This window comes from Periophthalmus magnuspinnatus, chromosome 17, assembly GCF_009829125.3.
Source record: "Periophthalmus magnuspinnatus isolate fPerMag1 chromosome 17, fPerMag1.2.pri, whole genome shotgun sequence".
NCBI lineage: Eukaryota > Metazoa > Chordata > Actinopteri > Gobiiformes > Gobiidae > Periophthalmus > Periophthalmus magnuspinnatus.
This window is the reverse complement of record NC_047142.1, coordinates 21,467,068-21,479,548: the sequence shown is the minus strand read 5'-3', so window position 1 is coordinate 21,479,548 and position 12,481 is coordinate 21,467,068.

Here is a 12,481-nt window from a genome sequence, read left to right as displayed (position 1 = left end):
AGGGCAGCCCTGGCGGAGTCCAACATGCACTGGGAACAGGTCTGACTTACTGCCGGCAATGCGAACACAGCTCCTGCTCCGGTCATACAGGGACCGGACAGCCCTTAGCAAAGAGCCCCGGACCCCATACTCCCAGAGCACCCCCCAAAGGACACCACGAGGGACACGGTCGAATGCCTTCTCCAGATCCACAAAACACATGTGGACTGGTTGGGCATACTCCCATGAACCCTCGAGGACCCGATGGAGAGTATAGAGCTGGTCCAGTGTTCCACGACCAGGGCGAAAACCACACTGCTCCTCCTGAATCCGAGGTTCGACTATCGGTCGGATTCTCCTCTCCAGCACCCTGGAATAGACCTTACCGGGAAGGCTGAGGAGTGTGATTCCCCTGTAATTGGAACACACCCTCCGGTCCCCCTTCTTATACAGAGGGACCACCACCCCGGTCTGCCATTCCACAGGTACTGTCCCCGACCGCCACGCGATGTTGCAGAGACGTGTCAGCCAAGACAGTCCCACAACATCCAGAGACTTGAGGTACTCAGGACGGATCTCGTCCACCCCCGGAGCCTTGCCACCGAGGAGCTTGCCAACCACCTCAGTGACTTCAGCCAGGGTGATGGACGAGTCCGCCCCTGGGTCCCCAGTTTCTGCTTCCTCCTCGGAAGACGTGACAGTGGGATTGAGGAGATCCTCAAAGTATTCCTTCCACCGCCCGACAACATCCCCAGTCGAGGTCAGCAGCTCTCCACCCGCACTGTAAACAGTGTTGGTGAAGCACTGCTTTCCCCTCCTGAGGCGTCGGACGGTTTGCCAGAATCTCTTTGAGGCCGTCCGATAGTCCTCCTCCATGGCCTCCCCGAACTCCTCCCAACCCCGAGTTTTTGCCTCTGTGACTGCCCGAGCCGCGGCACGCTTGGCCCGCCGGTACTCATCAGCTGCCTCAGGAGTCCCACGAGCCAACAAGGCTCGATAGGACTCCTTCTTCAGCTTGACGGCATCCCTTACTTCCGGTGTCCACCACCGGGTTCGGGGATTGCCGCCGCGACAAGCACCACAGACCTTACGACCACAGCTACGAGCAGCCGCATCAACAATAGAGGTGGAGAACATGGCCCACTCGGAGTCCATGTCTCCAACCTCCCCCGGGATCAGGGAGAGCTTCTCCCTGATCCCAAGCATATATATATATATATATATATATATATATATATATATATATATATATATATATATATATATATATATATATAGTAAGTAAGTAAGTAAGTAAGTAAGTAAGTAAGTAAGACCACAGTAAACATCAGTGAAAATAATTCTCGTGTGTCTCCTGTTTGTGGACAAGCCGGCATATGTTACATTAGCATAGCATATCTGATTAACTGTTAACATGTTACATTTGCTCTTGGTCTTGGATTTTGTAAAATAAATTTCCCCAAAAATGTAACTTATAGTCCAGCGCAATTTATATATGTTTTTTTTTCAATAATACGCTTTTTTTTTTTTCTCCTCTGGTGCGACTTATAGTGCAGTGTCCTGTAGTTCAGAACATGCAGTAGATAAAATAAATACTGCAGAGTTCTGGCAGAAGCAAAGTAACGATAACGCCATTGACCTCCTCCAACTGTCCTCCAGAAAAGTTACGCAGTGCACCTTTAACAAAAAGCAGTCAAGTGGAGTATGCGTTTAACTTTTGACTGGTCATCAAAAAGCTTGGTCAATTTCATCAATTGGCCAGAACTTTTGCTACGTATTTAAGTGCCTTGTATACATTTAATCCAATTTTGAACAAAAAAAAGTGTATTGTACATATAACTATAAACTAATAAAAGCCCTCCCCATGTCCCCTGCTCCTGACATGTCTCTGCTCTGGTGCGTCTTTAAAAATAGTCTGTGGAGAAGTTGACGTGGTGAATGAAAGTGTAATCAGCTCCACTTCAAAGCATCCAATCGGACAGTCTTTCCCTGTACCATTTTAACTTGTTCCAGCGCTTTCATCTCTGTTCCTCCAGGACTACCCACTTACATGGAGTCAGGAAGTCAGCAGTGCTGCACTGCATTCTGGGACATGAGAACATCACTGTATAGAAGTACCATATAAGCAGGTTAGGTCATTTATTTAGTCAGACCTCACAGATAACACTTTCCTGGACAGGCTTTCTTTTAGCCGCTACCTAAAGCTAAGGACCAACAATTGCCTTTTTTCCCTTTTTCCTTCAAAGTAATAGACAAAGAAACCCCCAAAAGTGCTGATGTAGCAAGAAGGATGGTGTTTTCATAAGTGGCCTGGCGTCTCTGCTTTGCTGTGTAACATAATCCATTATCTGTCTATGGGACAGAGGGACAGGGGAAGGAACTCTATTGTGTGGTGTGTAGTGTGTGGGGAAAAAAGTGTAAATAAAAACATGTACCGGTATTTGGACTTCTACACTTTTTCTGCTTTTGGAAGCAGAAGAAAATGGATGAATGGCCTTCTACAAAATAAAAAAGTAGACAGAAAAAAAACCTCAATACTCAGTCAAAACAAAACAAAAACAAAAACTTGGGATATATTATGAAATTTAATGAGGTAATATTTAGAGCTAGTATAATTGTGGTTTTCTACAGCAAGTTAGGTGCAGCTCTCTTTCCCCATGTATAAAAGTAAAAAATGAGGAGAACACTTTGCAAATTTTCTGCAGAGATACAAAAGAAAGAGAAGCAAAGAAATCGTGAATAAAATACATTATCTGTTGATTAGATTTTGCTGTTTGGTCATTTTCAAAAATAAATAAATAAAAATTGTTATAACAGCAAACCATCTAATAAAGTAGAGACAATGTCAAAAAATGACATTGCTCTTTTGTTTCCTTATCCTAATTCTTTAGATATATTTAAAATCTAAATTAGCTATATACATTTTTTATTGATTCTTAAAATAATTATATTCTGATGTAAAGAAAAGAGATTTGTAGTAAGACTGATATCAACCCGTTATAACACTGAGGTTGTCCAATGTTTGAGATATGTGATATTGTATGTTGAGTGTCAGTGTGCCCACTCAGCCCCCACTGGGATGTCCTGGCTCCACGCTGGTGTCCTCTGTGTTGTTCTGGAAGTGCAGCAGAGACAGTGATGAGACAGGAGACAGGAGGAGACAAGAGGAGACAGGAGGAGGGAGGAGGAGACAAGAGGAGACAGGAGGAGGGAGGAGGGGGACAGAGGGGGTGTTTGGAGGAGGTCCCGGGACACTTCACTGCCCTCTCTCCCTCTCTTTCTGACAGGGTCTGGTCAGTGTCCTGCAGCGGGGGTCACAGCGTGGCTCACACACACACACTCACACACACAAACACTTATCTGAGGTCCATCTTTGGGACGCCTGCGCAGTCAGCCTGGCTCCACTGCAGCCCACCACTGCCTTCCTGCTGGGATCAGAGCAGGAGGGTGAAGACGGAGAAGAGAGTGGATGGAAAGAGGGACTTTCAGACAGGAGAAAATAAAAACATTAATAGTACAGATATGCAAATTGGATGTAAATGTTGATTATTTGTAAAGTTAAACATATTGTATTGCTGTAATATTTGACCTTTGACCTTACTGGGCCTATCCAGATGAAACAAAAACTGACAAAAAGCACAAATAAACAAAAGTGGAATCATTTTTTCCATAATGTGTTTAAAAAGTAATGTTATTTTTCAATCTCAAAGACGTCATTGTGGTTAAAAAGAATTTAAAACATGAGGTTAATATGACAAATGTGTGGAGCCAGTCCCTAAGAAATTATCATATAGATCATAAGTACGGATATTCCTTCTGAAAACAGTGAATCTCACATAGAGTTATACAGCAGCAGGTTGAGTGCCCTGTGATCCAGATCAGACCTGGGTCAGTGTGACTGCCAACTGTGTATTTCACTTCTGTAGTGACAACAACTCAAACTAAAATAACCTTCACGTCTGGACTGGGACCCCTCTTTCCTCTCTTGTCCTTCTACACATTTTATCCCAATTCCCACACCACGAGTCAGGCTCAAGTTCAAATGTAAACATCACTCCAAAACTCCAACAAATATCGAGCTAAAATATCCAATAATCGCGTGGCGTCAGCTATATTTTTCATCCATGTGACCGGTGAGTGACCATCAGCGCTCGGTCCCTTTGGTGAGGCGTTTCATCATTAAAGCAGCAGCTCCAGCTCACATTCTCATGACCTAATGAATGGTACATGCCTGAAATCTGTGGCCAGTGTTTTCTCTTCTCTCCCTTTTCTCATCATCAGCAGCAGCAGCAGCAGCAGCATGACCAGGATCAAGAACACAACATGGCCGACAGTTCAGAGCCACGATGGGGGTGACGATGGGGCCGAGAATGCGGTGATGTCAGAAGCGGTATTTTGGGTTTAATTTGTCTAAATATGGTCCTCAGTATTTTGTATTTTTAGCGTTATGTAAGAGAAAATAGGATCATCAAGGACGAATCACTGTATATTTTTACATCTGACGTCATGGGCCCTAATCAGCCACACTCACCAATTTTCAGTAAATCAAACTCACCTTTTTAAAACCTCATATAATTATAGATTTTGTTTGTCTATTGTATGTCTTTTTTTCCTTATACTGAAAAGCACCATATAGTATTATTATTGTTATGTCAATTAACACCATATTCATAGTATATTCCCAAAAACACAGACATATATTTGATTAAAATACCATACCCATGACCTCTAAACTACAGTATAAACACACAGTCAGACAGATACATATTCATAAGGAGAAGTGTCTTGCCTGAGGACAACATAGAAAAGTTGTATTTGAACCCCCAACCTTCCCTCACACCACTTTCCTGATCCGCCGCCACCCTGCCAAGTTTTAGACCCAAACATTTGACTGTACTGTATACAAAATGGCGAAATCTCCTTCTGTTTGCTTTTGGATCTCGCCTTTTTCTCATCTTTCATCATCGCAAATCCCTTAACATTTCTTTACATTTCTTTGTACTGCGGTTCAGTTAACCTCAAGGCTAAAGTTTCACTGTTAAGATACATACATAAAATACACATCCCTTCACTGCCTAAGAGCTTAATGCTGAGGCACAAGCCCTACCATAGATTCACTAAGTCCACTTTGACAACACACCTGACCCGCTACATATAAACTAGAGCAGCACATCCTCTCATCTGCTCCTCATTGTGGACCTTTAACACGGAGTAAAAACCACCCCAGGCATTTACAAGACACACTTTATCTACATGACGCTGACACTGCTATGGAAAGGAGGACGAGGAAGAGAGCTGCTGCCGATTATAGGTGCTAGTTATAGTAGAATGAATGGATGTTTTTAAGCTACAATTTGGATGCAAACATAGAGGAATAATAATGAGTAAAATTTAAATGCTGTGTTGTCTTTATAATAGGGTCATATCTCTGCAGATCTGTCCTGTAACCAGGCCTGGCGGTGTCACCTGCTTGTCTCCATGTATCCAGGTAACACAGTGAAATTTCCATGGAAACAATATGCGGACATTTAAACATATTGCAGTTTTGAATATTGGTAAAGACAAGCTATAAAAGTGTTCAAAATATGACTATTGACTACATAAGATTACCCTTAAAGTTTGTTCCTTCCTTTCTAAATACATGTTTGACCAATTTCGACACAAAAATCACACAAAAAATACTTTACACTATCTTGCACATTGCGCTATTGTATGTTGGCCTGATAAAAGTCATGGAGTAATCATCATAAATTAAGCAAAAGAAACAAAAAAGTCTGTGTTAAAGCCTTTGATTTTTTAATGCAGAAACGCCATAAAAACAACGACATATAGAGACGGCCTCCTTGTGCACATTCTGTTCTGTCCCAAGGTCTGCCTCTCTCTGTTTTTCTGTTTTGGAACTGAGCGACGGTCGGTGCCAGGCACTGTCTCTCCTCCACCTCACTCTTGACCCTGCCCTCCCTCTACCTCCCTCTCTCTCCTTCCTTTCCTCTCTCTCTCACTCCTCCTCTCTCTCCTTCTTTATATCCACCCTTTCCTCACCCCTCTCTAGTCTTTCTCCTCCAAGTCCTCTCTGTTGCCTCCTTCTGGCCTCTCTCACTTCTCTCTCTCCTCTCTCCCTCTCCTTCCTCTATTACTCTCTCTCTCTCTCTGTGTCCCTTTCCTCTCTTTTCTTCAGTTCCTCTCGCTCTCTCTCTCCTTTTTCCTCTCTGTCTCTCTCCTTTCTCTGTCCATGTCTCCTTCCCTTTCCTCTCTGTCTCTCTCCCCCACACCCCCTCTCCTCTCCTTCCCACACCTCCTACTATGGGCCGTTGATGGGTGCGACTTTGGGGTGTAGCTCATAGCATTGAGTTAACACCAGACCAGCAGTCCACCCTAGAACACGCAACAAAATCACCTCATATTTATTCTCTTTAGTGACGGTCTACAAACAACTAGAGCAAGGTGTGAAAGGTCAACAGAGGTCACACTCCTTTTTTATTATGGAAAAGTAGAAGTGGATTTATTCACCTGTTACATCTAAATCATATAGTCTTTATAATAATGTTATGAAGTAAAAAATGTAGTTGTCCATTGAATCAGACCAACATAATAAAATATAAATACAAATCAACTAAAATGTAGAAAATAAAAAACTTCTAAGAAACAAATCACACACAAATGGCACAAATCACTTTTCAGCTTAACATGTTAAAACATTAAAGTTCCATTTTGAACCTCATTTATCTAGAATATTTTTTTATGAGTTTTGGTTGTTGGTTGTTTCCAGTTGTGCGTCTAATGTTTTTCTTATCTTGTCTCAATGTCAAACTAAGATCAACATAATACTATTCGTTTTACTATTACTACTATTACTATTGGGACTGAGTGGTCAGAATGTGTACTCAAGTAGAGTTTAAGAAGGCCTGACGTATATACTGTACTAAAAAATATTGCTCTGGCAGAATATGTGATAAAAGTATTGTACATTGTATTCAAAACATTACTTAAGTAAGTACTTCTCCACCGTCTCTAACATTAGGATCAAGCAACACTCTGGCCCTGCCTTTCTAAGTGAGACAAATATTCCCATGTGAAATGTATTGCGAAGTATGTGACAGCACATTCCTGCTAAATGTTTTACGGTGATTTAATGCCTTCAAGTCCAAGTCTGGGTTTAAACTCTCGGTTACTAAAAGTTCCTCTCGATCCTATCTCTCCTGGCACCGGCCACTTTCTAGTCCACTCTATTTGAAACGAATATAAATGATTGTTTTCATAGCAAACAGCTAAAAGTATATGGCACTGGCAAATACTTTTTAGTCGTCAAAAAGAAAAACAAAAGTAGGAAATTCTTGTGAAAAAGTTGCAGCGAAATGTTTTTTTCAAGTCTGGCCCATAGTTCAAAAAACAGTTGAGCTCAAGAGACGACCAAACAGTGAGTATACGTAATAATACGTATTTGTTTTATTTTACGCATTTGTTAAAACTGTATTATTCAGTCAAAATTTTAACAGTAAGTTTAAAAAAAGTGAGGGAAATGTTATGGTGAAACATGGCCACATTCCTGGACTTAAAACATTGCCAAGTAACTAATAGGAATGAGTTCAAAGGTCAAAGCAACAGGAACAAGGCTGGGACTATGACTTCAGCAGAAGTAATAGAGACTTTCACTTCTATGTACACGGCCTATCCGATCCAGCTGGGATCCCAAATGACTTTTTTAAAAAGGAAAATTTGTGCTTCCCAAAAGTGATGAAATCATTAAGAATCATTATTGAGCAATGCAATATGAGCTAAGTTTAAATACCTTGCAGTGCACTTGCACATATGGGTGGCTTTTTGATGAATTGTGTTCTTTAGTTTAGAATCGGTCAATCAGTAGTTTGTTTGTGATAAAACTAGATCCAGCCACAAGAGGGCAGTAGAATTTGTCAACTGATTACTTAAGTTCTGCATTAGTTCATTTACATGAATAAAACAAACACTATTAAAATGTATTATTCTTTGAGATCCCCTGAGCTAGAGAATACCCCAATCAAAAGTGATAATTAATATGACAACACAAATGAACTTGTCTTGTCACTCAGACACATTTTACAGTGAGACAGGAGAATACTTTTAATATAAAACAATATTGGTGGCATAATCCTCTCTTATTTTTTTATTTATATTTTGATTTAATGATTTAAATGAATTAATAACAGATAATACTATAATTTCCCAGCACAAGGTTTAATGTTATACTGGTAATTATTGAGTAATTTAGTCCAGGGTTACAGTATGAGTGAATTCCTGTGCGGGACCTGTGTAAGCTCTCCTGTGGGAGTGTACTGTCCCGTTGCAGACCTCAGGACCCGGGCTGCTCTGACCCTGCTCTGAGTTAAGTCCAGACTTTAGCCTTTGTTTGGCAGACTCCTAGGCCCTTTAATCTTACGACCAGATGAATCCTTTGATGGACCTGCTCCGCACCATCTCCATAGATCAACATAATACGGCATGTTCCAAGTGTGGGGGGCTGTGGTACTCGGGTGGGCCTTTTCTCTCTTTAACCCTAACTTTCTCTGTGTCTTCTCTCTCCTCTCTCTCTTTCGCTCTCTCTTTTCCTCTCTTTCTCTCTGTCACGCCCCCTCCCCCCCCCCCCCCCCCCCCCCCCCCCCCCCCCCCCCCCCCCCCCCCCCCCCCCCCCCCTCTTTGACCTGTAGTGTAGTCATCCATCCCCCTCTCTCTCCAGCCGCAGAGCCCTATGCCTGCTGTGTGGGGCGTCCTGTGTGGAGAGGTCTGACCACAGCCTGCTCTGCCCTCTGCACCACAGGGGGATAATGGTTCCCTGAGACAAGCTGATGGAACATGTCAAAAACAAGTGGTCAGACACTGAGATAGTGGTCATATAAATATAAACTACGCTCATTTGATGTTGAAGTTCATTTTTGGTCTGCTAATCCTATTTTTCAAACCCGTGGCATTGGCTCTTTGTAACTCTCTTACCATACCACTCCAGACACTGCATTTGTAGGTTTTTCCTTTTTGTGAGCTGAACTCCCATTGTTCTACCAATTTAAGAACATATAAATACTTATTTATATGTTCTACTTGGAAGAAAAAAAAAAGTTTGTCATTCTGTAAATCTGTTTTGTGCATTTAGTTTTGATTTATTTTTCTTATACTGCTACAGTTCTTCTTTACGTATATAATAATGTAATTGCAACAGTTTGCGACATATACACTACCAGTAAAAAGTTTGGATACACCCTCCAATTCAGTGTGTTTTTGTGTTTGTTTGTTTTTTTTTCTGCATGTTATATACAACAGGAAGACATCAAATCTATGATGCAAGATAAATGGAATTGTGTAGTAAAGGGAAAAAAATTTTTAAATTCTCAACATATTAAAAGCTATATTTGATATTCAAGTCCTCACAGTAGTCATCCTTTGCTTTGTCAGCAGCACTGCAATCCCTTGGCCTTCTCCTAGTGAGCTTCTTGGTAAAATCCCCTAAAATGGTTCTCACTTCACAGCTCTTTGTCAGGGTCAAGAAATGCCAGAAGTGCAAAGGTTCAAAGCAAGATTTTTTTGTTTTTGTTTTTGTTATTTATTTGTTTATTTTTTATCATTTTTACCACCTTCCGTATGTGTCATTCATAGTTTTAATGTCAGTGAGAATCTACAATGTAAATAATTATGGAAATAAAGAGAAATTAATTTAAAAGTCTATCTGAACTTTTGACTGGTAGTGTAGGTTTTGGAAAGGGATTGTACCAGTAATTACTGATGCTATCTATTACTGATCCCCCAACTGCAAATTTAGATAGTATTTTTAATCATTTTAAAATATATTTATTATTTTTATATGTCCATTATGTCCATGTGCTTTACAAAGGGATGGTCCAGACCTCTTTGAACTGAGATGAACTTCAGGAGCTCAGTAGATTTCACTGATAAGACCCAGTTCCATTAAAACAGTGTGAAAAGAGAGTTCTGAACTCATACCCTCTGTCTTATCTCAATACCCATAAACAAAACAAACTAATACATAATATGAGTACGATCCACTGCTAATGCTAATTACTGCTACTACTGACAGTCATAAGGACCTGGTATATCTAAAAGTTACACTCCCAAATACTCAGAGCCATGTAAAGAGTGCATTCTCTCCATTACCACAGGATGAGGTCACATAGCACCTCTAAATAGCCAAGTGGGTATTTTAATTGCTTTATCTCCCTGTGGTTTCGATGGGTTACAGGCACAGATGGACAGTGTCTACTGCAGTCTATACTCTGACAAATATAATACATGTCTCAAGCAGAAGTAAAAGAACATGCTGCTTTAATCACATAAGGATTAGTAAAGTGTGGCAAATATTACTTTAAATTTATTGCACAACTACTCCCTCATAAGGTTCTGTAAGTCAGGAATGCTGAGTCAGTTTTACAAGCCTTAGTGAAATGTTCTCTGGAAAACAGTTGCAGAATTCACTGAATTCACTGCCAGAATGGAGCATGACTAAAATGTCAAATTTTAGTCATATATTTTTTTTTAAGTAAGATTTTTATTGCATTTTACAATTTTACAATCCCACCACTCCCACCATCAGCCCCCTCTCCACACGACAATCATCACTGATACTATTTGATGGTAAACCACGCTCCAGATCAGACATTATTTATGCACTCTACTTTCATCATAAACTTCTATTATAGTAGTTTTCATTGTAATTAATTATTATTAGTTCTCTAGTTTATACTGTATTCTGTCTCTGTATCTCTCTCTTGCAGCAGTAACCATTATGATCTTTAAAATTTTTACTTTATTACTACTTTGATTTCTGGACTGGAGTTTGACTTACTTCCATGTTTGAACTGTCAGAGGTCAATACGACATCCCCATAAATCGTTATATAGGTCCATCCTATGTTTTAATGCATAAGTTTGATACTCCATAATGAGAAATGTCTTGTAGAAGTTGTTTAAACGTGCCAAATGTTGGAGGTTTGTCTTTATTCCAGTTGAATAGAATGCATTTTTAGGATAAATATGATATGATACACAGTTGTTTCTGTAATAATAGATTAATTTCTATATCATTTTCTACGCCAAAAATTATTCTTATAGGAGAGTGGGGTCAGGTACACGCTATGCAAAAATGTCTAGTTTTGTTCTAATATTCTATTGCTTGACATTTAAAAAAATACACCATTAGTGATATTACACGACTGCTCGTCATTTAATTCAAAACCCTTTTTGTCTTTTTGCCATATATATCTTGAAGTGAGAAGATAGAAGAAGTGAGAGATAACTCCTATTGTTTAGCTAGGAATTTGTACACTTTAGAAATAATCCACTTTAACAATTAAAAATGTAATAGCTTATTCTCTAACTCTGAAATCTCCATTAATTAACACAATAATACAATGACGCATTTGTAAGAATTCATAAAAATCTTGTTATAGTAATCCAAATTCTTCTTTTGAATCAGAAAAGGTTTTAGGACTATTATTTTTAAATAACTGATGAAACTGTGTTAGTACAAGTCTTCTCCAGTTTACCAATAACGATTTTCCGTTTGGGCTTGGGAGGTTTGAGTTTGAGGATAGTGGGGCTAATGATGATATGGATGTTGAAAGATCACAGAGGTTTTTAAAATCTTGCCAGGTGCACAACATGTTATACACAACATAAATACTTGGTATGGGAGGTATCATTTTCATATTATTAATAAATGGCAATGAAGCCAATAGAGCAGAGAGCGAAATTTTCTTTCGATAAGTGCCCAGTAAGGAGCACTTTGTGTATCAAGCCAGCCTAGAATATCTTTTACTTGGTATGATTAGTAATACAGTTATCTGGAAGCTCCAGTCACCATCATCCACATTTTTAAGACCATTTTTTGTACAAATTGTGAAAATGCATTTGATACATTGCATAAATCATTTTGTTTTCTCATGGGGTTGCTGGGGAAAAGAGCAGCTTATTTAGGCATCAACTGGAGAGTGGCCAGATAGTAACAGATTTTTATTTAGACTGAATCCTACTTTATCTCGTATCTTTTTGAAAGGTTCTATCCCATGGTTGATTCTGAATTTCCCATGTTAGAAATAGAAATAAATAGTACAAATAAAGGCTCTGCTATCTTAACCCATTTCAAAATGTTTCACAATCTGTAACATATAATCAAGTGTCTTTCTTTTGTCAATCTCAAACACAGAATAAATGGAAAAAATAATGCGAGGAAAGGCATCTAGCTCTTCAAACATGTCCCAGTTTGGACTAAGTAAGTACCACAGTCTTTAGGTGAGGAGTTTGCATCCTCCTCCACAACTTTCCTCAGGTCGTTCCAAGTTCAACCCTTCAACCTAAAACCTGCACAATCAAAACACTTTGCCTTAGTCATTACAATTATTTGAGACATATTTAAGGTAACTAGTAACAGTAGTATTATTGCATTATATTATATTCAGTAAAGTTTTGTGATTCTTATTATAAAAAACACTGAAGATAAGACTAGTGACTTTGCTTCAGGG